The sequence below is a fragment of the Pogona vitticeps genome, chromosome 3 (assembly GCF_051106095.1).
Source record: "Pogona vitticeps strain Pit_001003342236 chromosome 3, PviZW2.1, whole genome shotgun sequence".
Classification (NCBI taxonomy): domain Eukaryota; kingdom Metazoa; phylum Chordata; class Lepidosauria; order Squamata; family Agamidae; genus Pogona; species Pogona vitticeps.
In genome coordinates, this window is record NC_135785.1 from 12,476,234 (window position 1) to 12,499,792 (window position 23,559).

A 23,559-nucleotide genomic window follows, 5' to 3' on the forward strand; every position below is an offset into this window, starting at 1 on the left:
AGGTAGTGGATTTTAGAGGAGAGCTTGGTGGAACTCCTAGATTGCCTTTTTTAGCAAACAGCACTGGACAAGACAAAGCAATGGTAGAAGGCAAAACACAGTTTCCTGCCTTAAGGAACTGGGGAATTTAGATATCATGGCTTTCAAATTGATCACAAGTTTTAAGACATTTTCTCTTTTATCACTGCAGCTGTTTAGGATGACACCACTACTAATAGAGCAGGTGAAACACAGCTCTTGTGGAAAACTCTTCTCTTTTTTCTTTTCAATAATTAATCACGCCATCAAAGTAGAAATACAATACCTGTCTTGAGGCATAGGATGTTTGCAAATAAGTGCAATTAAAAGTTCATAAGATTCAATTATACAGGGTGATGTATGCAGAATACTCAGGATAAAGAGAGACGTATTAGGTGGGATGTACATTGCATAACTAGTTTTGTTACTGACGGACAGCATAACGAAGCAGAAATTTTAATTAGAAGGATGCAAGTCTAGCAAATAGAGGAAGTGCTCAAATTGAAATCTCAATGAATATCATTCATTTCATCTGATTAGCCCCCAAATTAATGCAGAGACCGATTATCTATCCCTAACAGTTTAATCTGCTGATAATGAAGAGGCACCTTTTCAGTTGAATATATCTCAGCAGTGAGATATGAATGTGACATTTTAATAACGACCCATCAAGGCAATTTTGACTTACGTTATTATGTTACCCTTTCAGGGTTTTACAGGTAGAAAATACTTAGAAGTAAATTACCATTCCCTAGGTACTTCAGGAAGTGCTGGATAGAGTGACAGTGACCCTAACCCTACTAGAGGCAGCATGACAGGTTGTAAACATCCAACAGACCTCTGGGTGGGAAGTATGAAAAGCCACCTAGTTTTTCCCTGGAGGAGTAAAATGTCTTGGTGTGACAGAGGCTGGAGCCAAGAAAATTAGCCTTCTTCCTGAAGTACCTAGCTTAGGTTTGCCACGATGCCTCAGACTTTAGTCTTGGGACAAAGTGTTTGGATTTGCTCTGCAGGACACAGGCGTTGGATCTGAAATCTGAAGGGGCACTAGGAAGCTGGCAATCCTAGACCACAGTTTCAGATTGTGGTATTCAGACATGCTGAGAAACAGCTTAGTTCTCTCCATCATGCATGCTCCGGAGCTATATCTATTGCGGGAAATCATTTGTTGGCTTTTGAATCCATCACATTATCTGTCTGTCACCCACACACTGCTTGGCAGTTCCTTCTGAAGGATTTGTCTGCCGAGACATTGCAGACATCTACCTCAGATTTTAGGCTTTGGCCTGAAATCTCAGGAAAACAGATGCTGCTGATCTGGCAGCCTTCCTAAAAACAGGTTTCAGAGAGCCTTTCATAAACAATAAAAACACAAAGTAAAATGTTAAGTATTAGAGCAAGACTAACAAATTGATTTCGGAGTGAGCTTTCTCTAGACACCATTTTCTTTAGAGACAGGAATCTGAAAAGGTGGAAGCATCTTAATGAAGTTGACTATATTCATGAAAGTTTACCCTGAAATAAATCTGTTAGTCTTGAACACGCTGCAATACTTTTATTTTCCTTCTGTTTTGTTTTTGTTATTACTAAAAATAACAATCTGAAACATTTCTCCGGCTTATTTGTCTTTCACAGCTTTGTGGATTGCAGTTCATTTCAGGCCCACCCACCCCCATTAATTAGGGGCCATACTTTTTGCTTTGATGTTCGGTTCCCCATGATACCATCATAATAAGTTCTTTTCCTACTCCTCTTTGCTCTTTTGACAAGTTAAAATGTCTTCCAGTTTTCTTCCCTTCCCTTCTCCTCCATTCCCTGCTGAGTTTTAAATGATTTTGTATTTTTTCTTTAAAAAGTCTTGCCATTTTCCAGTCTGGCTACAGTTTCTCCCGCCCACCCCACCGCCCTTAACCTCAGATCTCTGAGCAGTCCCTTGTGAAATTGCTATAATTGTTGCATATTAAAAAACTTATTCATGCATATTTATTAGTCATGCAAATTTATTCATACATGACTTCAAGGGGGATTTGCAGGGTGCCGATATGGAAAGTGCCCGCTGGGATTTTTTGCTTCTGCATAATAACCTGGAGTATGTCCAAACCAAGCGTCCATTGATGCATGGCCCATGGCAAGATACAGAGGGCAGCCGCAAGTTAATGCAAAGGTTGGGGTTGTATCCTTCGACAAACCCTTGACTTCAAAAATCAGCTCCAGAAGGTAGATAACCTAACTTCCTAAGGGGTATGAGCACTATCTTCCCATCTTTAATTAGCCTTTCGACTAATTAATGAGTTAATATTGATACAGTGCTTTGAAGCTGTCAGATATTCTATGAGTGCTTGAATCTTTTCCCCTCCACTTTGGCACCCTGCGTGGGCACCCAACAAAGCCTCCAGAATTAATGAGAGGTTTGTAGAATGCATTGTTTAAAAGAGTTTTAAATTCTCCCTTGTTAAGAGATGAGAAGAAGAATGTAACTCCAAATGTAACTCCAAAGCCCACTTATGTGAATATAAATACATTCCTTCCATGCATTTCAGGAATAGTTATCTCATATGTTGGTTCTGATCCCACTGTTATTGCTCATTGCTTTCCACCTAAAGTTACAGAAACCTGGCTTCATTGCCAATGGCAGGCTATGGTTCCTTTCAAGGTTTTCATATTACCGAAGATTGATTTGACAAAGGGGAGACATGACAGAACTAATTCCTCATAGCTCACTGGTTTGGGTATCTGGTTGTAGAGCCAGAGGTTGGGAGTTCCCCCACTGTGCCTCCTTGAAAGGAGTTGGACTCAGTGATCCATAAGATCCCTTCCAGCTCTGCAGTTCTGAAATTATTATTATTATTCAAAAATACCAGGCACAATCAATCAAAATTATAAAAACATTGACTGGTGTTATATAACAGATAAAAGTTTTAACCAAAAACCTAAGTATCTTTTAAATATCTAAATATTTAAATTTTAAGAATCTTTTATATACTATTTAAATATAGTATATATGCTGTTCCTAATATTGTTGTTTTTGTAGCTCCGATGGTGATATTTCTAGAATATGCAAATGCTTATAATACCGTATGAAATTTCTTGATATTATTCCCAAAGCCCCGATGATAATGGAGATCACTGAGGAATGTTTCATCCACATGAAATAATAATAATAATAATAATAATAATAATAATAATAATAATAATAATAATAATAATAATAATAATAATGATGATGATGATGATGATGATGATGATGATGATGATGATGATGATGATGATTATTATTATTATTATTATTATTATTATTATTATTATTATTATTATTATTATTATTATTATTATTATTATTATTATTATTATTATTATTAACCAGGCACAGTCAATCAAAATTATAAAAACATTGACTGGCAGTATATAACAGATGCAGGTTTTAACCAAAAACCTAAGTATTTGTTAAATATCGGCACAGCATATATGTTGTTCCTAATATTGTCATTTTTAAAAAACTCTGATGGTCTGATTTCTGAGATCTGCAACTGCTTATAGTACTATGTAAAATTTCTTGATATTGTTCCCAAAGCCCCAATGACTATGAGAATCACTGAAGGGTGTTTTTCCAGAGGCGAAATGTTTTGATTGCCAGGTCTCTGTACTTTGTCAGTTTTTCCAATCCTTTATTTTCAACTTTGGCATCCCCTGGAATTGCAATGTCAATGATCCAGACATTTCTTCGTTCTGTTACTAATATGTCTGGTGTATTATGTTCAAGGTGTCTATAGGTTTGGATCTAGAAATCCCACAAGATCTTGACTTCTTCTTCTTCTTGAGAAAGTACAAAAATAAATTTAAGTTTGAAGATGCCTTTTAAAAAATTGCTGATATGGAAGTCTGAGTTTTTGGAACCTGTTTAAAAATTAGCCAAGGCCAGAGAGGGTCCAAGACAAAGAGTATCTTGAAAACAACAAACAGCAACAACACCTGCAAAGATTTCCAGATCGTCTACAAATTACAGATTAGAAGTATTTGGAAAAAAAGTTTAGCAAAATTACTTTTTTGTATCAAAACTCCCAGAATCTCAAAGGCAGCATCACTCCGCTTAGTATGAAAGCTCTCCATTCAGAGGTATAATCATTTGTAGAAACACCTGAACCAAAGGTAGAATTGCAATCAGTATCTTTGGTTGAGGAGTCAATACACTGAAGCATTGGTTGTCTAAACTAAAGCATGAAAGCCATCTATTCCTACCCAAAGTCTGCAGTCACCATCTGATCCCCTGGTTCAAGTAGAGGAAGCGTAGAAACTATCCCTTAAATCAGTGGTCCCCAACTTTGGGCCTCCAGATGTTCTTGGATTACAATTCCCAGAAGCCTTCACCACCTCCTCTGCTGGCCAGGACTTCTGGGAGTTGAAGTCCAAAAACATCTGGAAGCCTAAAGTTGGGGACCACTGCCTTAAATGACTAAAAGTTTTCCCTGAGCTTGGGTATAACCCTTGCTGTATTAAACTTTCCTTTAATATAGTTGACCTTCACATCACAGCACACATTCTTCTGGAAAATTCTAGATAAGAGAGAGAAAAGAAGCACGAGTGGGAAGTGAGCATCATGAGACTTCAGTTCTTCTTCAGATGGCACCCAGAGGTCTGTTGGCTTTTGTCTATAGTAAATAATATATAGCCTGTAACTTAGCAAAATGTACATACTGTATAGCAGTTGGCAAAGTTCAGATTAAAAAAAAAACTGTTGTAAAGTATACGATTTGGTGTTCTCCCTTTTGTGTGTATTTGTGCCAGCAATTGATATTGAAATAATCACTTCTGTTTTGGTAAAAACATGAAATAACTTTTACTGCTTATAAACATCTTATAAAATACAACTTATATTGCTTAGACATTTTATATGACAGCCATTTTTTCTCCGTTAAATATCTTTCTCATAATACTGTTACATCAGTAAGACCTGTCAGTTCCTATTATATATTATAGTTACATCTTTATTCCTGTTTGGGGTACATATTATCTTATTAGATCATGTCTATTTCATATTTGGTACTGTCCCTTATTGGACCCTGTCTTAGTTACATGTTTAGTTCTGTCTGACAGATTTATGACTGATACCTGACGTATAGTAGCTTGGCTGACCGTTGACTCATTCTGATTGGTTAGAATGGTCTGTTATGCAAATACAACAAACTGGTTCTAGCGAACACATTTAAACATTCATATACACATTCTGTGTTGCACAATTATATATCAGCAAGGTCATTCTCTTAGGCTTAGAAACCTCTGCACGAGTGTTCTCGTTTTCCATTTTTTGCCTCTTCCCTTCATTTTGGTATTATATCCTTCAGAGAAACCTTCAAGCTTTCAAACAAAGAAATACACAAAATTCTCTAAACTGAAAGCGATGTGGCCGCATGGAGAAACCTGGAGCTTTCTGAGGTGGGCTGAGATTGCTAAATGGCTCTTAACATTCCAGCTTCACTGTCTCATTTTCTGGAACAGCAAGCTGTCTGTCAAGAAGACTTTGAAACAACTTTGGGCTTGTTTTTTTTTGTTTGTTTGTCTGTACAAACATATTGAGGAAAACCCATCTTTCTGTTGATGGTGAAAGCCAAATGCAGTACAACAGGCGCACCCAACCCCCTGCAGATTATATTTTCAATGCTAACTCTCTTGCTATGTTCTGTGTAGTTTGTAAATTTATTTATGAGTTGGGGATGTTAGAATGTTTACAAAGAAGCAGTGATTAGAATGATCAGATCCAGTTTGTCCAAAGTGTGTCCAAAATGTTACAATCCATTGGTTTCAGGGAGAGAGCATGGGTGATTTACATTCCAGGAGCCAAGGAAAAAATATAGTTTATAGCTGTGCTCCAAATGCAATTATTAGATTAAAAACACTTAGCAAGAGGAGATTCGTTACAACGGGTGTTCTGTTGCAACATTTATCATTTTTTTCTGGAAGGCATTGTCCTTTCATGGTTATGGAAGGGCGGCATTCATTTTCATTCCAAAACATTACAACTCTTTCATTATTTGAAAGATGAAAAATTAATTTCAGTCAGCGATAAACAGTGACTGGGGGGAGAGAGAGAAAAAATACGGCAACCCATTAACAAACATGCCACGTCTAGTGTGGGTTTGAGGCTACAAACAAGTTGCAAATTGATTTTTGTTACAACACTCCTTGTGATAATCAAGAAGGGTGAGTTTTTGATTCTTTTTCAGGGACCCCTTGCTTTCTGGATGTGATTTTTTTTCAAATGCTAAATTTCTCCTTCATACCTAGAATTCAGCTAATCAGTGGAAACAAATCTGGATAAGCTGATTAGCTGTTGGTGGTATACAAAAGGGGCTGCAGGCGTGTGTGCGTGTGCACACATATTATGTATGTTTCCATGAAGGAAGATTATATCTCTGCACTACACACAGCTGGAAAATATAGAAAGACATGCTGGCCTAACTCATCTTCAGGGGCTCTTGTTCTCATCAGAAACAATGAAATGCCAACTCTCATGACTGTCAACTTTTAAAAAACATTTTATTAATTTTTCACTCTATCTACATTTGATTTGTGCTTGTCAAACATCGTGTTACATGACTTGCTTACAATTATTTGTTTTTTACATCTCAGTGTCTTCCCAGTTGTCCCCTCAAATTCCAGACATCTTTCAAACATTCAAACCATTCATGTACGTATTTTAGTATATAATATGGCTACTATCATAATATTACTTTCATAGTGTACAATATTCTCAAGATCTTCTAATAACATTCTTAATAAAAGTAGTTACAGATCCATGCCCCAACCTTATATCTAGTTTAATTTACCTAAAAAGAAAACCCACCATATTACATCTTTACCCTGGCTATAGCTCCCTTATTTCAGTTTAATTCTCCTTTTTAATATAAATGATATGTTCCTTTACAATTCCCGAAGTTAAATATATACAGTACATGTTTGTCAACATTAAAGGCCCCCCTTCCTATTTTTCCTTTTTTCATCTTTCTAAGTAATTCCCTCTCCTATTTCTCTTTTTGTACTTTTTGTTTCTGTCTCTCTAAGCATTCTGCCATCTTTCATGCCCTCTGAAACCATTTTGTGCATCTGATTTATCTCCACTAGATCTTTATGCACCTGGTCTATCTTCAATAGATCTCCCAGGCTTTTAAAAATTAATTTTGCTGATTTTCTCCCCTTGTCTTCCCTTAATACTCTCCTCGGATCCAAGACTGAAGTTGTTTCTCTTAGGTTTCCCCAGTAATTTCCTCCAGCTCCTCTTTTGATTGGCATACATCATCCGGCACACTCTCATTTCCTTCTTCGTTATTCCCTGTCTCTTGTTGACTATAATTCTTCAGATGTTCATTGAATAATTTTGTCTCTTGGTAGTGGGATCTCACTATTTCTAGTATTGTTTGAAGGGTAGATTTTGTTTCATCCCCAAATTGTCCTTGTTGTGCCATTCTGTTCCAGCTGCCCAAGAGCTTAAGCCAAGATTCGAAGCCCCCAAGTCTCACAGTTCAGTGTCCTAATTGATCCCTGGCAAATTGATGGCAGCTAAACAGATATTCCAAGTCTCCAGAGTCAGTCCAAAGAGTCCGCTTTGGCTAAATAGGCCTGAACCAAGATTTAAACCCCCAAAGTGCCAAGGTACAATGCAATGGTTGTATCAGCAGCCTGATGGCATAATTCCCACAGGTTTATACCAGCTAGTCAAACACAAACACTTCCAGCTCCTGGGGCAGTTTCAGAGGATCTACTTTGGCCAAATAGGCCTGAACCGAGGTTCAAAACCACCAAATATCACAGTCCAATTCAGTGTTTGTATCCATGTCCTGGTACCTAGTTCCCGCAATTCTGCATCAGCCAAAACTGGAATTCCAAGTCCCTGGATGTGGTTCCAAAAAGTTCACTTTGGCCCAATATACTAATTCCCAAAGTACAAAGACCCACTTTAGGGTTAATTCGTCTATGTTCCAACCAGGCATGAAAAAATAAAAAAGAAATAATAAAAAAAACCAGTTTTCCAAGCTTTAAACAGCAGTAGAGTGCTCAAGGTCATTGTTCTGGGAATTATGCCAAAAGACTTCAAGTAGTCAAAACATAATATAACTCCAGACTTAACCAGTAACAACTTACGAGAAAATTTCTTAAGATTTATAACGCCAAATTATAATATTCTTAAAGTATATGTTAAATGTATTTAAATGAGTAGTTAATGTCCCATTAATCTTTAAATTATTTTCTTTGCATCAAATATCCCTCTCTCCAGATTTTCTGCTGCTCTATGATTGATGAGATTGATAGGAGATTCTTTTTTCTGTATATAGGAATTGTCTTCTCCAGGCGTAATCATAAGCAATTAGTTGTAAAAATATATCTCACCCGATAAAACTGATGTTGAATAGCTGATTGTTGCTTCTCTTATTGTCAGCTGCCAACGACTTGCAAGCAGGCTTCCTAGCTGCTTGTTTCTGTCCGTTGGCTGATTAGGGAGTTTCCTGGATCAAACAGGGATGACTGCCATCCCCCCCCGTGATCAACAGGCTTCCCCCACCCCAGTTCTCCACCTCTCCGGGGTGGTTTTGACACCCTGGGGTGTCCCAAACTGGTCAGAATTCAACCCAGGGGACAGAGCTCCATCCTCCTACTGCTGTCTCATCGCGGCGTCAAGCCGGTCTCCCCTTGACTGTCAATTTTTGAATTGTAAGGCAAGAACTAATATGGAACGATTTAAGCTCAATAAAAAGATGGTTTCATGGTATTTGTAAAAGATATTATACTTCCCTCTCTCCCCCTTCCCCCACTTCTGGAAAGCTCATGGTTATAATTTATCTTAAAATTGTGGGTTTTTTAAATATCATTTTGTTAATATTCTAAATTAGCCTATTTTTAAAATAAGCCACCAAGTAGATTCCAGCTGATAGCCACTCTTCCAAAATGTTCTAGGGGCAAAAGTACTCAGAGGTGCGTTACCAGTTCCTTGTTCTGTGGCATTTTGGGCCATACTCATTTCCCAAGGCCACACTTGCTCTGTCTGGGTAATCTCACTTGGCTTCACTGCAGGAAGAAACAGTGGAGATTGAAACTTCTAGCCCTAGGATCTGTTGCCAGGTGCTCCAACCCACCAAACTATGCCAGCCATAATGTCATGATGTACTATATATCTATCCTAGAATTTGGAAGTAACATTTTACAAGTAAGACTATCAGTGGTAGATTGTGTGAGTAATGTAATTTTTATGTAAGTAACAGAACAATTGGAGACATTGCTCATTCTTATTACCCTTCTGATGCAGAAGAGCATAATTTGTCAGAGTATTGAAAATTTACAGGCCTGAACAGAACAGAACAGAAGCATTGATGAGCTGCCATGATATCCAGGTGTGTAAAATGCTGAGTCACAGTGACTCTGGAGAGGTGATGCCTGGATGATTCAACACCTGCTCTGATTGGGCAAGGGCAGATACTCAAGTGTATATATATGAAGTGTATAGAGAACATGTATCACCCTTCACTTTGATGATTCCATGCTGCCGTGCTGCCGCTTTGTATATTTGTATATGCTGTAAATACACGTGTCGTGCTGGAGGAAGCTGAACGTGTCTGCGTGAGTTATTTTGCCATCAGCACCTGAAAACATTAACTCTGCTGGATTTTTCCAGGTTCGCGGTAACATAATTCCTGTGCAGGATTCACTGGAAAGGGCAGAATTTGCCAGCAGCTAGTGCAAAAGGACAGGCAAAAATTAGGGGAGTGGATGTCAGGAAAACCCGGACTGGGGCATCATTTTCAAAAGAATCTTGAAAATTTCACTGCATTGGGCAAGGCTTGGCAAGGGGCCTTAACTTGTTGAACCCTCATCTTTTTCCTCTGCCCCTTCTTTCTCATCACATCCCTAATTAGCAGCATTGCTTGCATTGTTTTGGTCAGTCAGCCAGTCCTTCTAGCTTCTTGTTTTGCTACACAAAGAGAAAAGAAGCATTTTGTACAAATTGCAGGATGAAGCAATTTGTACAAAAGGCGCTCATCTCATTCTCCCACTGGAGGTGTGCATTCTCTTGGGGCCAAACAACTCTCCACAAACTGCCTTAATAAAAACAAAATATTTGGCAAAATTGTTATCATATCCATACTTCAAGAATTTTGAGGGGTCATTCAATGGGATTTTTGGCGACTTGAGGCCATGGTTCGATTTTTTTTTCAGTACCTTTTCTACGAGGCACGAGCAACACAAAATTCTCCCAAAGCACGTCTGAAAAAAATACTCTGAAAATAATGAATAATGTGTAACAAGCAAAAATGTAATGCCTAATGCCAATACATTACTTTTTCAGTATAATCTTCTGAGTGCTAAGAAATCTAGATATTAAGACAGCCTTCCTAGGCTTGATGTCTTCCAGGCATATTGGCGGGGGGGGGGCACAATTTCCATATTCCTCAAGGAAGCAGACCAATGGCGGGAGGGAAAGATAGGAATTATAATCCAGCACATCTGAAGGGTGCTGGGTTTGTGGAAGCCTGTGCTAAAATATATGCATGGGAACCCAGCCAGATTTTCAGAGGCAATTGAATGGAAGGCTCAAACCCCTCAATGCCGTACTGGGATGGATGTAGGCGAATGGTCTGAGGCTGAACCCAGACAAGACGGAGGTTCTGAGGGTGAGTGGCCCAGACATTGGTGGTTTGGGGAACTCCCTCACTTTTGTGTGTGTGTGTGAGACTCTCACCACGAAGACTGAGGTTTGCAGCTTGGGGGTACATCTTGATCCGGCGCTTCCCATGGAAACAAAGGTAGGGTCAGTGGTCTGCACCGCCTACTTCCATCTTTGGCGGATCGCCCAGCTTTATCCCTACCTTGATGCTGGAGCCCTCACCACTCTGGTCCATGCACTTGTAGTCTTGATATTAGATTACTGTAATGTGCTTTATGTGGGGCTACCTTTGAGATTGATGTGGAAGCTTCAAATGGTGCAGAATGCGGCAGCCAGACCTCTTGCTGGGGTAAGAAAACATCAACATATCTCCCCCACTCTGGCAGCCTTGCATTGGCTACCTGTTCATTTCTGCATTGATTTCAAAGTATTAATGATGGCATATAAAGCCCTAAACAGTTTAGGACCGCAATATCTGGCAGAACGCCTTCTCCCACCTAGATCTACCCATATCACTCGCTCTAGCCAGGAGGGGCGGCTGAGGGGCTTAACGCCGAGGGAGGCCTGAAGAGAAAGAACAAGAAAGTTGGCCTTCTCGGGCAGTTGCCCCCCCCAGCTCTGGAACAATCTCCCCCCCAAAATTTGTCTGGCTCCCTCACTGGGCATTTCTAAGAATCAACTTAAGACCTCCTGTCGATACCTAACTTATTTTGACATCCTCTAGTTAGTGTATTAATATTGCTGTTTTATTTTATTTTAATATTGTTGTTAGCCGCCCAAAGTAAGTAAGTAAGTAAGTAAGTAAGTAAGTAAGTAAGTAAGTAAGTAAGTAAGTAAGTAAGTAAGTAAGTAAGTAAGTAGGAAAATTAAATAAATGAATGAATGAATGAATGAATGAATCAATCAATCAATCAATCAATCAATAAGAGTGTGTGTGTGCTGGTCAAGGTCAGGATCATGCCCTCACTGATGCATTCTGATCCACTTTCATTGCCTGTCTCATTTCCTCTACATATATCCACAGACACTCTTACTACCACCATAATACCACCAGCAAAGAGGCTAAGTGGCTGCAGTTTCCATTTGACTGGGTCCTGCATTCCCTTTGTAGTTTGCCTCTGTATAGGATACATGTTAAACAATCTCTTTTCTTGGCTTTCAAGCCTCTTTAAAAAGTTCCTTCCTTATTGTTTTACAGGGTATTTATGTCACCCACTCAGATGACCATTCATGTTATCTGATGTGAAAGGAGTTATAGTTTATATGAGAATATAAACAACCAGGAGTCCTCTGGGATTTTTTTTGGTTTGTTAAAAGTTTTACTTTGCTGTAAGCTTTCCTTGACTGAATGAAGAAAGTTGTCATTTGAAGTGGGTTGCAAGACAACAAAAAGCTTACAGTAAATAAAACCTGTCAGACTTCAAGACGCAATACGATTCTTTGTCATTTTGCTGCAACAAACAAACACAGCTTGGGGAAAAAATCCAATTTATTTGAGAATATATTTTGTTACATCTCTGTTGGTCCAAAAACCTGCATTGTTCTGGCTTTGAGACCAGGTGAGCAATGGACAGAGATCTGAGAGTCATACATGCCCACAACCTGTTTTTCTTTTCAAAGGGTTTTCTTTTTTTTTAAGTCACCTCACCCCCCTGTGGTGAACACTTAAATATATCTATAAATAAAAATCATGGTATGGGGAAGAGCAAGGGTGTTGGGGGCAAAACCTGGGAACACTGGCTCTCATGCCCCCCTAGAGGGCACAAAATTGGAGTAGATTTTTTTAAAAGTATGTATTTTAAAGGTGGTGTTTCACGGCCCTCTGTGCTGCATGCCTGTTGTACTTTATCCACTCTTGAATCAGCAGACTGAAAATATTTCTACTCTAGAATGTGTTAGCTAGTCTTGTAATATTCCTATTTTTAAGACAGGGTATATGGAAATCACTGGGACATGGTGTCACTGTGGGTTAAACCGCAGAAGCCTCTGTGCTGCAAGGTCAGCAGTCATAAGATTGAATCCATGCGACGGAGTGAGCTCCTGTCGTTTTTCCCAGCTCCTGCCAACCTAACAATTAGAAAGCATGTAAAATACGAGTAGATAAATAGGTACCATGAACACGGTGGGAAGGTAATGGCGTTCCGTGTCTAGTGGCGCTGGCCATGGAAAATGTCTTCGGACAAACACTGGCTCTATGGCTTGGAAATGGGCATGAGCACCGTGCCCTAGAGTCGGACACAAGTGGACTAAATGTCAAGGGAATCTTTATATGGAAATCAGCATTCCTCCAAGTTCATCTTGCATTTTCTGTCACAGCTCCTTCTGCAATAAGTTTGGTGCCAAATTGTGTTAGGGGAAAAAAATTACTTTCACGAACACTGCAAAGCACAAGACTGGCCATCCAGAATGGATGTCCAGAAAAGATTTGTTTCCAAGTTCCAAAAGAATAGAAGACTGCTAGAAGAGGAAAACTCAAAAGCTGAAGGTCTCGAGAGCTGAATGCAACTACAATTTTAAGGGCTCTAAGTCCTGTATTAACTAATGCTAAGTCAGATCACCTAGCTCATCGTTAACAACTAGTCTTTTACTAAGTTATATAGAAATGTTCCTCTTTGGTGTTACTACCTCTGATTTTTGTGAAAACAGGGTAATTGGCAGCCTTTGAGTCTCAAGGGCCGGGGTGTAAAAATATCAGACCGTTCATGAAGGCAGCAACTTGGTTTGGGAGATGCAGGGCAGACCATGTGTAATGATTTTCTTTCTCCCATCCTAACATTGAACTGAAAACCAGCCCTCTGCTTCCTTAGGTACCACTGCATCACTCTGCCTTATAGTAGGGTCGGCTTTGATGGCAGCAGCTGCTGTTGATGTTTCTTTGTAAACCATGAGGGCAATCTGAGGATCATACTATATCCTGTGGTTGGGACACAGATTAGTTTTCTTTTCACTAATTAACACACGTAGACAGATCTGTCTCTGATAAAGAATAATGTATGTTTATGTGAGTATGCACAGATATTTTCATACATGCTGTTTAACACTTTCCAGTTCCACTCAGCTCCTGAATCTACTTTTCTTCTCAGGAGGGAAAACATAAGGAAAACATACACTTTTTCTCCCATAGTGGATGAACAGCTTGGGAGAGCTATTATGTTTTATGTCTTCCTGAGGAGAACAGACGTTAAAGCCACTGGAGGGGGAAGCAGCTGAAGTAACTACTATTTTGAACAAAATTCTAGTTAAATTTTCCCCCAGTTTCATCTCCAGAAAAATTTGGGGTGGCAAAAGAGTCAGCAAACCTTGCCACATTTGCATTTTCAAAAGACAATCCTCATTTCACGAACATTGGCCAGGCACAGAAGGAAAAGAGGCCATTTCCAATAGCTAGGACACAGGGGTAGAAGACCGTAGGCCAGGAATCTGCAGGAGATTTGTGCTGAGTGTTTACATGTGTTATTTGTTGGCTCGGTGGATTGAGTGTCATCTATATTTGCTTAACATTGCAGCCTATCTGGCAATCCGGGTATTAGCTTTCATCTGAAGCCATTTCCATTAGCTTTATGAGCTCTTTGATTGTCAATGTTGCCACAACCTGCCGAACCCTTGGGGGATTTATTCTTCCTATTAGGAGCGACTGGTGCATATCTGTCTTGTGCCCTCATTATGTGGGTTATTTCAATTTGTTATGGCGCCTTACATGTAGATGCAATTGAATTGTCACCGTTCATTCACGTTTCATTACCATAGCCATTCCCATTTTGCTTCCTGCTTTCTTTCCAAGAAACAATTAGCTAGAGAACACGCCTGAGCAGAAGCAACTCCAAATATTGATTACGTATTAATCTCAGGAAATCTCCTCTTTCACAAGAGAAGAGACATCTACATCTAGCTGATAGTGTAATATGCCTCACTGCCATCTGCTCTTGCATGATGCAGAGCAAACAATATGGGGTTAATGTTTGTAGTATCTGGATACAAATCCCTGCTAAGCCATGGAATTAACCAGGTGACCTTGAACAGGGGGAGTAGCAGTGGTCTTATTTTTAACAACAACAACAACAATAAGGCAACAACCTCTGCCTGTTGAGGCAGAGGGGCATCCATGCTTCAGTCAGCTTAAGAGCTATGTTGAAGGGTCTCCCAAGCCAGACAGGTCTCAGTGAAAAAGCTAGACCAACCGTGTCCACCAACCGTCAATTATGATGAGAGGAAATAAACAAAAATCCACACTGGATTGGTTGTTACCCGGTCAACCAGATCATGTCAGATGCTATAGCCCCTGGTCATCTGGTGACAAATGGGCTACAGGGCTCAGCAGACCCTGTTGAGGAACCAGGACAGGCTGCTGCAAAGCTACTGGAACAACATAAACACAAAACTTGGACTGTTGCCTAAAATTGAGAAATTATGAAATATTATTATGAGGCAAACCCAACAGCCCGTGGTTTTCAAAAAAGAACGATGGAAATTTGGAAAAGGAAACACCCAAGTAGTGACATAATTGAACAACGGTTAATGTACCAGAGATGGGTTATCATCTGGTGTAAAGTGTTTTCAGAACTAGAATTGCAAGAACTAGAAAAGGTAGCAAAAGAAAAATCAATACAGAACAATGACCATAGTATGGAAGACAAATGGAGGGTAGAGGTAGACACGGTAGTGGAAGAAAACATATCAATAGAGGAACAACCTATGGAACAACCCACAAATTATGAGTTCACAGAGCAGCAAACATCACTGATGGAAAAAAATAGTAGCCCATATTAGCCAGAACACAGAAAAACAAAGGCTCCCCAATTTGCAGCAGTTACAAAGTAAACCAGTAAAGATCTACTGAATGATGCAACTGTAGTAATCAGAACAATCCCAATCAATATGCTAAAGGAAATAAACGAACGCATATATAGAACAGCTACCATCATAACCAAGCTGCAAAAAAACCAGAAAACTTCTGGCACTCCAAAATTCATCTGGAAAGAAATATAAATTAGCCTGGAAAGAAAAATAAGCAAATTATATGCAGACATTAGCAACTTAGAACACTTGATTCAATTTTTTTTTAAAAAAAGTAAAAGCTAGACTATGCAAAATATATGACCTAGAAAGGAAAAATGTTGAAACTATGGAAGAACGAAAAAAGTGAGTAACAGCTACAGCAAAAAATAATTGAAAGATATGATGGACACTTGAAACAACATAGAGAAAACACACAATTTCAAAATAACCATTCTATACATCACTAGGAGAAAATGAAGAGCAAAAGAAATTAGGCCCATGTAAAGATGGTGCTCTAAAATTTTGGAAAGAAATGTGGGAAAGCTGAACTGGACGTAACAAAAACTTCTCATGGATTAAAGACATTTCTAAAGAAACTCAAGGAAAACAAATGGATGATATTGTAATAACAACTGAAATGATTAAGAGGCAAATAAAGGCTGTGAAAAACTGGAGTGCACCTGGTCCAGAGGAGCTGCACAGATTTTGGTTAAAGCATCTAACAAGTCTCCATCGATATATAGCAGTGCAATTTAACCACTTACTTCAAAATTCTACAACTGAAGACTGGATGACAACAGGCTGCACATTTCTAATAGAAGATAATTAAAAGGGCAGTGAACCCAGTAATTGGTTGTTGTGGGTTTTTCGGGCTCTTTGACCGTGTTCTGAAGGTTTTTCTTCCTAACGTTTCGCCAGTCTCTGTGGCTGGCATCTTCAGAGGACAGCACTCTGTGCTCTCAAGCACTGCTGTCCTCTGAAGATGCCGGCCACAGAGACTGGCCTTCAGAGCATGGCCAAAGAGCCCGAAAAACCCACAACAACCAAAGCAAAGCATGCTGCTTATATAATGTCCCATAGTGCTTAAAGCACTATCTGAGCAGTCTACAGTTTTTAATTTTGCAGGCTATACATAGTCCCTCCCCATGAGCTGAGTACTCAGTTTATTGACCATGGAAGGCTAGAAGGGTGATTCAACCATGAGCCATCTACCTGAGCTTGTCAGGATCAAAATCAGGTCATGAGCAGAGTCTTTCAACAAACTTCCCCACTACAAAACTTTGCTGTAGTAGAGGGTTTTTTTTGGAACAACTTGCCCCCTGAGATTCGCGCGGCTCCCTCGCTGGGCATTTTTAAGAAACAACTAAAAACATTGATGTATAGGCGGGCCTTCCCAACAGAAAACCCTTGACGATCTTTTTTCTTATTCTGTTCTTTATTATTATTATTTTTTATTTAAGTTTCTGCTGTAAAGTTTTAAAATTACATTGTTGTTTTTACTGTAAGCCGCCTAGAGTGGTCTAATATGATCAGATAGGCGGGATAAAAATAAAATAAATAAATAAATAAATAAATATTATTATTATTATTATTATTATTATTATTATTATTATTATTATTATTATTATTATTATTATTATTATTATTATTACTACTACTACTACTACTACTACTACTACTACTACTACTACTACTACTACTACTACTACTACTGATGGATAGTGATGGATAGTGCCCAAACTCTGCAGCCAAAGATGGAGAAGCTCTATACAGTCAGCAAAAACAAGACCTGGAGCTGACTGCGGCTCTGATCATCAGCTTCTCATAGCAAAATTCAAGCTTAGACTGAAGAGAGTAGGAAAAACCACTGGGCCACTCAGGTATAATCTAAACCAAATCCCTTATGAATACACAGTGGAAGTAAAGAACAGATTTAAGGAACTAGATTTGGTGGACAGAGTGCCTGAAGAACTTTGGATAGAGGCTCGTAACATTGTCCAGGAGGCAGCAACGAAAACCATCCCAAAGAAAAGGAAATGCAAGAAAGCAAAGTGGCTGTCCAACGAGGCCTTAGAAATAGCAGAGAGGAGAAGGGAAGCAAAATGCAAGGGAGATAGGGAAAGTTACAGAAAAATGAATGCAGACTTCCAAAGAATAGCAAGGAGAGACAAGAGGGCCTTCTTAAATGAACAATGCAAAGAAATAGAGGAAGATAACAGAAAAGGAAAGACCAGAGATCTGTTCAGGAAAATTGGAGATATTAGAGGAACATTTTGCGCAAAGATGAACATGATAAAAACCAAAAATGGGAGGGACCTAACAGAAGCAGAAGACGTCTAGAAGAGGTGGCAAGAATACACAGAGGAATTATATCAGAAAGATTTGGATATCCCGGACAACCCAGACAATGTAGTTGCTGACCTTGAGCCAGACATCCTGGAGAGCGAAGTCAAGTGGGCCTTAGAAAGCCTGGCTAACAACAAGGCCAGTGAAGGTGATGGCATTCCAGTTGAACTATTTAAAATCTTGAAAGATGATGCTGTTAAGGTGCTACATTCAATATGCCAGCAAGTTTGGAAAACTCACCAGTGGCCAGAGGATTGGAAAAGATCAGTCTACATCCCAATCCCAAAGAAAGGCAGTGCCAAAGAATGCTCCAACTACCGTACAATTGCACTCATTTCACACGCTAGCAAGGTTATGCTCAAAATCCTCCAAGGTAGGCTTCAGCAGTATGTGGACCGAGAACTCCCAGAAGTACAAGCTGGATTCCGAAGAGGCAGAGGAACTCGAGACCAAATTGCTAATATGCACTGGATTATGGAGAAAGCCAGAGAGTTCCAGAAAAATATCTACTTCTGCTTCATTGACTATGCAAAAGCCTTTGACTGTGTGGACCACAGCAAATTATGGCAAGTTCTTAAAGAAATGGGAGTGCCTGACCACTTTATCTGTCTCCTGAGAAACCTATATGTGGGACAGGAAGCAACAGTCAGAACTGGTCATGGAACAACTGAGTGGTTCAAAATTGGGAAAGGAGTACGGCAAGGCTGTATACTGTCCCCCAGCTTATTTAACTTGTATGCAGAATACATCATGCGGAAGGCTGGACTGGAAGAAACCCAAGCCGGAATTAAGATTGCCGGAAGAAATATCAACAACCTCCGATATGCAGATGACACCACTCTGATGGCAGAAAGTGAGGAGGAATTGAAGAACCTTGTAATGAGAGTGAAAGAGGAGAGTGCAAAAAAACGGTCTGAAACTCAACATCAAAAAAATTAAGATCATGGCCACTGGTCCCATCACCTCCTGGGAAATAGAAGGGGAAGATATGGAGGCAGTGTCAAATTTTATCTTCCTGGGCTCCATGATCACTGTAGATGGAGACAGCAGCCCCGAAATTAAAAGACGCCTTCTTCTTGGGAGGAAAGCGATGACAAATCTTGACAGCATCTTGAAAAGCAGAGACATCACCTTGCCAACAAAAGTCCGAATAGTCAAAGCTATGGTTTTTCCTGTCGTGATGTATGGAAATGAGAGCTGGACCATAAAGAAAGCAGACCGCCGAAGAATTGATGCCTTTGAATTGTGGTGCTGGAGGAGGCTCTTGAGAATCCCCTGGACTGCAAGGAGAACAAACCTATCAGTTCTAAAGGAAATCAACCCTGAGTGCTCACTGGAAGGACAGATCCTGAAGCTGAGGCTCCAGTACTTTGGCCATCTCATGAGAAGAAAAGAGTCCTTGGAAAAAACCCTGATGTTAGGAAGGTGTGACGGCAAGAGGAGAAGGGGACGACCGAGGATGAGATGGCTGGACAGTGTCTGCGAAGCAACCAACATGAACCTGACACAACTCCGGGAGGCAGTAGAAGACAGGAGGGCCTGGTGTGCTCTGGTCCATGGGGTCACGAAGAGTCGGACACGACTAAACGACTAAACCCACACAGTGCCCAAACTGTGCAGCAGTTTCTTTGGTCCTATGCAGCAGACCTTTGGTGCTGGAGTGAATCATAAGATATAATAATAATAAATAAATAAATTATAACCTTGGCTACATAAGTTGAAAAGTTTAAGGAACATTGGTTTACCCCAAACTAGATGAAAAAAAAAATATCTGGCAAGTTTTCTTTGTCCTTCATTTTTTTTAAAAGCCTCAAGTCCTTTCCCTCCCACGCATGAAAAAAAATATGAGAATTTTGCTGATTTTTTTTTCACTTAAAGGAAACAGAATTGAAGTCCTCTCACCCAATCGTTTGCTCAAATCCGCTGGCACACAGAACAGAGACGCTCTACACAATAAACTCTCCACCTCAATAGGAGCCGATCTATCTAACGCTTGCCAAAGTAATAAACCCAGAAGCCCTTGCTTCATCAGATAATTCATGTTCCATTTGTGTTGGTGTTAGACGAAGAAAGTAAAAGGGCAATTTCTGACATCTAGACAGCGTAGGTAGAGAAGTGTGGGAGCAGATGCAGAAGGGGATTGTTTACCTTTTTTATTTGCTAGATTGATTTCTTTTTTTAAAAAAATAACAATACATCCTTCTTGCTTGAAAAACACAAGGAGAAAAAAGATGCTTCATAAACCCAGAGTCACTTTACCCCACCTAGCCTGTACAAAGGGACATCTCATAAATGGTGTGAATTCATTCGGTTTGTTTCCCTGAGTTGCACACAATGCTTGCATAGCTTACTAGCATCATGGTGATGATAACCCTATGGTGAAAGAGGTAGCTATTAGAGATGGGCACAAACCAAACCATGAACCAGGAAAAGCTGACAAATCAAGCTGGTCCATGGTTTATTTCATGAACCAGTTCCGAGGTTCCTTTTTTTTCTGAAGCAAAACGAAGCATCAAATTGTTTTTTTTCCTCTTGGTGCTTCATTTTGTTCAGCTAAAAGGGATGTCCCCTGCCCCCTTTCCACTGCTCCCACCACTTCCCCACCTGGTCCTGCCACTGCCTCCTCCTCCTCCATCCTCAGAGGCAGTGAGCCCAACTTCCCTTCCCAGAGCTAGCCTGCTGCCTCTGCACATGCACCCACCCGCCTGTCAACTGATGGAGGCCATGAACCAGGAACTAGCCTGATCTGTCCAGATAGCTCAATGGTTTAAGTATCTGACTGGAGAGCCAGAGGCTGGCAGTTCAATTCCCTACTGTGCCTCTTAGAGAAGAGCCAGCCTGTGTAGCCATGGGCAGGCTGCACAATCCCAGGACATCCCCAGAAGAAGAGAATTGTCAACAGCATGCAGATATTAATTATTCATTCATATGAAGCCAATTATGCCTTCCTTTATTTATTTATTTATTTAATTTATACCCCGCCTATCTGGCCCACCGGACCACTCTAGGCGGTTTCCAAATATAAAATCAAATAATAAAACATAGACAAATACATAATAATCAAACAAGAACAGCAGTAAAAATAAAAAGGAAAAGTAAGAAAAAATCAAGAGTTGGCTGGAGGGAAGGCCTGAATAAACAGCCATGTTTTTAATTGGGTTTTAAAGGTGCCCAGTGTGGGGGCCGCGCAAATCTCCGGAGGGAGATTGTTCCAGAGGCGAGGAGCCACCGCCGAGAAGGCCCGGTTTCGTGTCTTCTCCTTCCGGGCCTCTCTCGGCGTCAGGCTCCTCAGTCTCACCTCCTGACTCACGCGGGTGATCCAGGTAGACCTTGTTGGGAGGAGGTGTTCCGCCAAATATCGAGGTCCTAAACCGTTTAGGGACTTATAAGTAAGCATTAAAACTTTGAAGTTGACACAGAAACAGATGGGCAGCCAATGCAATGCGGCCAGCTTTGGAGAGATGTGTTGATATTTTCTCACTCCTGTAGGGAGCCTGGCCGCCGCATTCTGCACCACCTGAAGTTTCCGTGTCAGCCTCAAAGGCAGCCCCACATAGAGCGCGTTACAGTGATCTAATCTTGAGATTACGAGCGCATGCACCAAGGTAGTGAGCGCCCCCATGTTGAGATAGGGCCGCAGCCGGGCAATCCGCCAAAGATGGAAAAATGCATTGTGGACTACCGCCGCCACCTGAGTTTCCATGGTGAGTGTCGGGTCCAAATATATGCCCAGGCTGCGGACCCCACTCTTCGCAGCCAAGGTGGTCCCCCCAAATGTGAGAGAGCCACCCAAGCCAGTTGGACACATCCATAATGGAAAGGACAACTTTACAGAGTCAAAACCTCAGATGAGAGATGGAAGGAAACACACTGATAAGAAAAAGTAAGAACTAAAGTTACTGTTTTGGATTAAAGCTTCCCAGTTCTTCAGTCAGCTTGTTCACTCGCCAGGCTGGGTTGCGACATTCTGAGGTATTGTGTTCTAAAAAAGTAACTTTTCCAAGTTACTATGAGAAAAGGTTCTAATATACAGGAAACATCTGCATTTCTATTCAAACAGGTAGTGCTCAAATATGTTTTGCAGCAGTTTGTTCTGCAGTGGGCGATACCATTCTGATCTGTCTGCAAATATCACCTGGTTTCAAGGGATCTACTTTCCCATTTGATCTATCATGTGATTGTGGGGAAGTGGAAACTGTGGAACATGTTCTTTTACATAGTTCATTCTACCAGAACCTTCATCAGGAACTTTATCTAATCATCAAGCATTCCCAGGTAGAACAGAACGATTGTACATCTCATTGTTTCTTTCTGATAAGACCCTCTTTATTACTAATAAAGTGGTCAGTTTTTGTGCCATAGCTTGCTCCAGATCTCTGATAACATATTGATGCCCCCCGCCTAGTCTTGGATAATTGAGACATAAATTGTACATGTTTTGGGATACAGTGGTGCCCCGCATAGCGACGATAATCCATTCTGAAAAAATTGCCGCTTTCCGGATTTGTCACTATGCGGAACTAAAAAGCCCATAGGAACATATTAAAACACGTTTAATGCGTTCCTATGGGGGGAAAACTCACCGCTATGCGGAAATCCTCCATATGACCGCCATTTTCGCCACCCAGTATGCGAGGAAACTGCGCGAAAATGCTGCGGGTGGCCATTTTTTCCCAGTGGCCATTTTGTAACAGCCGATCAGCTGTTTTTTTCCAGTGGCCATTTTGGAACCGCCGATCAGCTGTTTTTGAAACATCGCAATGTGAAGATCAGTAAGCGAAACACTTACCAATCATCACAATGCAATTTTTGTCCATTCAAAACGTCACAATGCGATCGCTTTTGCGATCGCAAAATCCACATCGCTATGCGGATTCGTCGTTAAACGGGGCGCTCGTTAAGCGAGGCACCACTGTACATCATTTGGCATAATGTATGTTGCATGTTCTCTTTTGTTTTGTACTGTACAATTTCTTTGGCACTGGTCTTTGACCCTAATAAATTCAATTCAGTTAACGTATGTGGAGTTTGCTTGCTTATAGGCATGCTATCACTTACGTATCAGTACTTATATGCTGGATACCTCTGATCAGGATAATAAAGCTACAAATACAGAGTCCCATTTCAAAAATAATTCTTAAGGGAACAAGAGAAATGCAACAAGTGTGAAGTTCTTAGTACTAGATATTTCAACACTAGATATTTCTATGATAAGGTGGACCTAACCAAAGTGGAGATCTGGGTTTGAAAGTTTCATTTCTCGTGGCTGGCTTCTCATGCTGTGTGAAATCAGACACTCCCTAAATTGGGCAAAAAAAAATCTTAATGGCCTATGTGTCTTATTGTGCTACACCTCTCATTGTCTTGGATGCTCTGGATGTGTGAGACATCTTAGGTTTTCTGGAAAATAACATTTCATGCAGTTTGGGCGTGACCTTCTCCAGTTCTGACAGAAATGAAAAGGAACCCAAATGAGCCAGGGATGAATGGCTCATGATTCAGGAAAGTTGCGATTTACTCACAAATGCATGCAACTCCTCAGGAAGTTCATGAGATATGGTTGTGTGAAACATACCACCCTGCACTTTGTTTCACCAAATCATTTGGGCGACTCAGGAGCACATCGAATTTGGTCAGGAGATGGAAAGGAGGTTGCCATTTTTAAATTTCTTAAAATTTAAAAAGCATCTCAGATAGAACTTTCTGAAAGAAAGAAAGAAAAGAGCCAGTTCCAACGTAGGTGGTGTCTGTCCCTCCTCCTCCTTTGTGTC

At 40.3% G+C, this 23,559-nt stretch overlaps 1 long non-coding RNA gene across 1 annotated transcript in view; it reads left to right on the forward strand.

Annotated features, from left to right (window-relative positions):
- Positions 1-15,671, forward strand: part of LOC144588441 (uncharacterized) — a 51,274-nt gene extending 35,603 nt beyond the window's left edge. The window contains exon 2 of the long non-coding RNA XR_013544015.1: positions 4,530-15,671. This is a non-coding gene — a long non-coding RNA (uncharacterized LOC144588441). The remainder of the gene's footprint in view (positions 1-4,529) is intronic.
- The last annotated feature ends 7,888 nt before the right edge of the window (positions 15,672-23,559 follow it).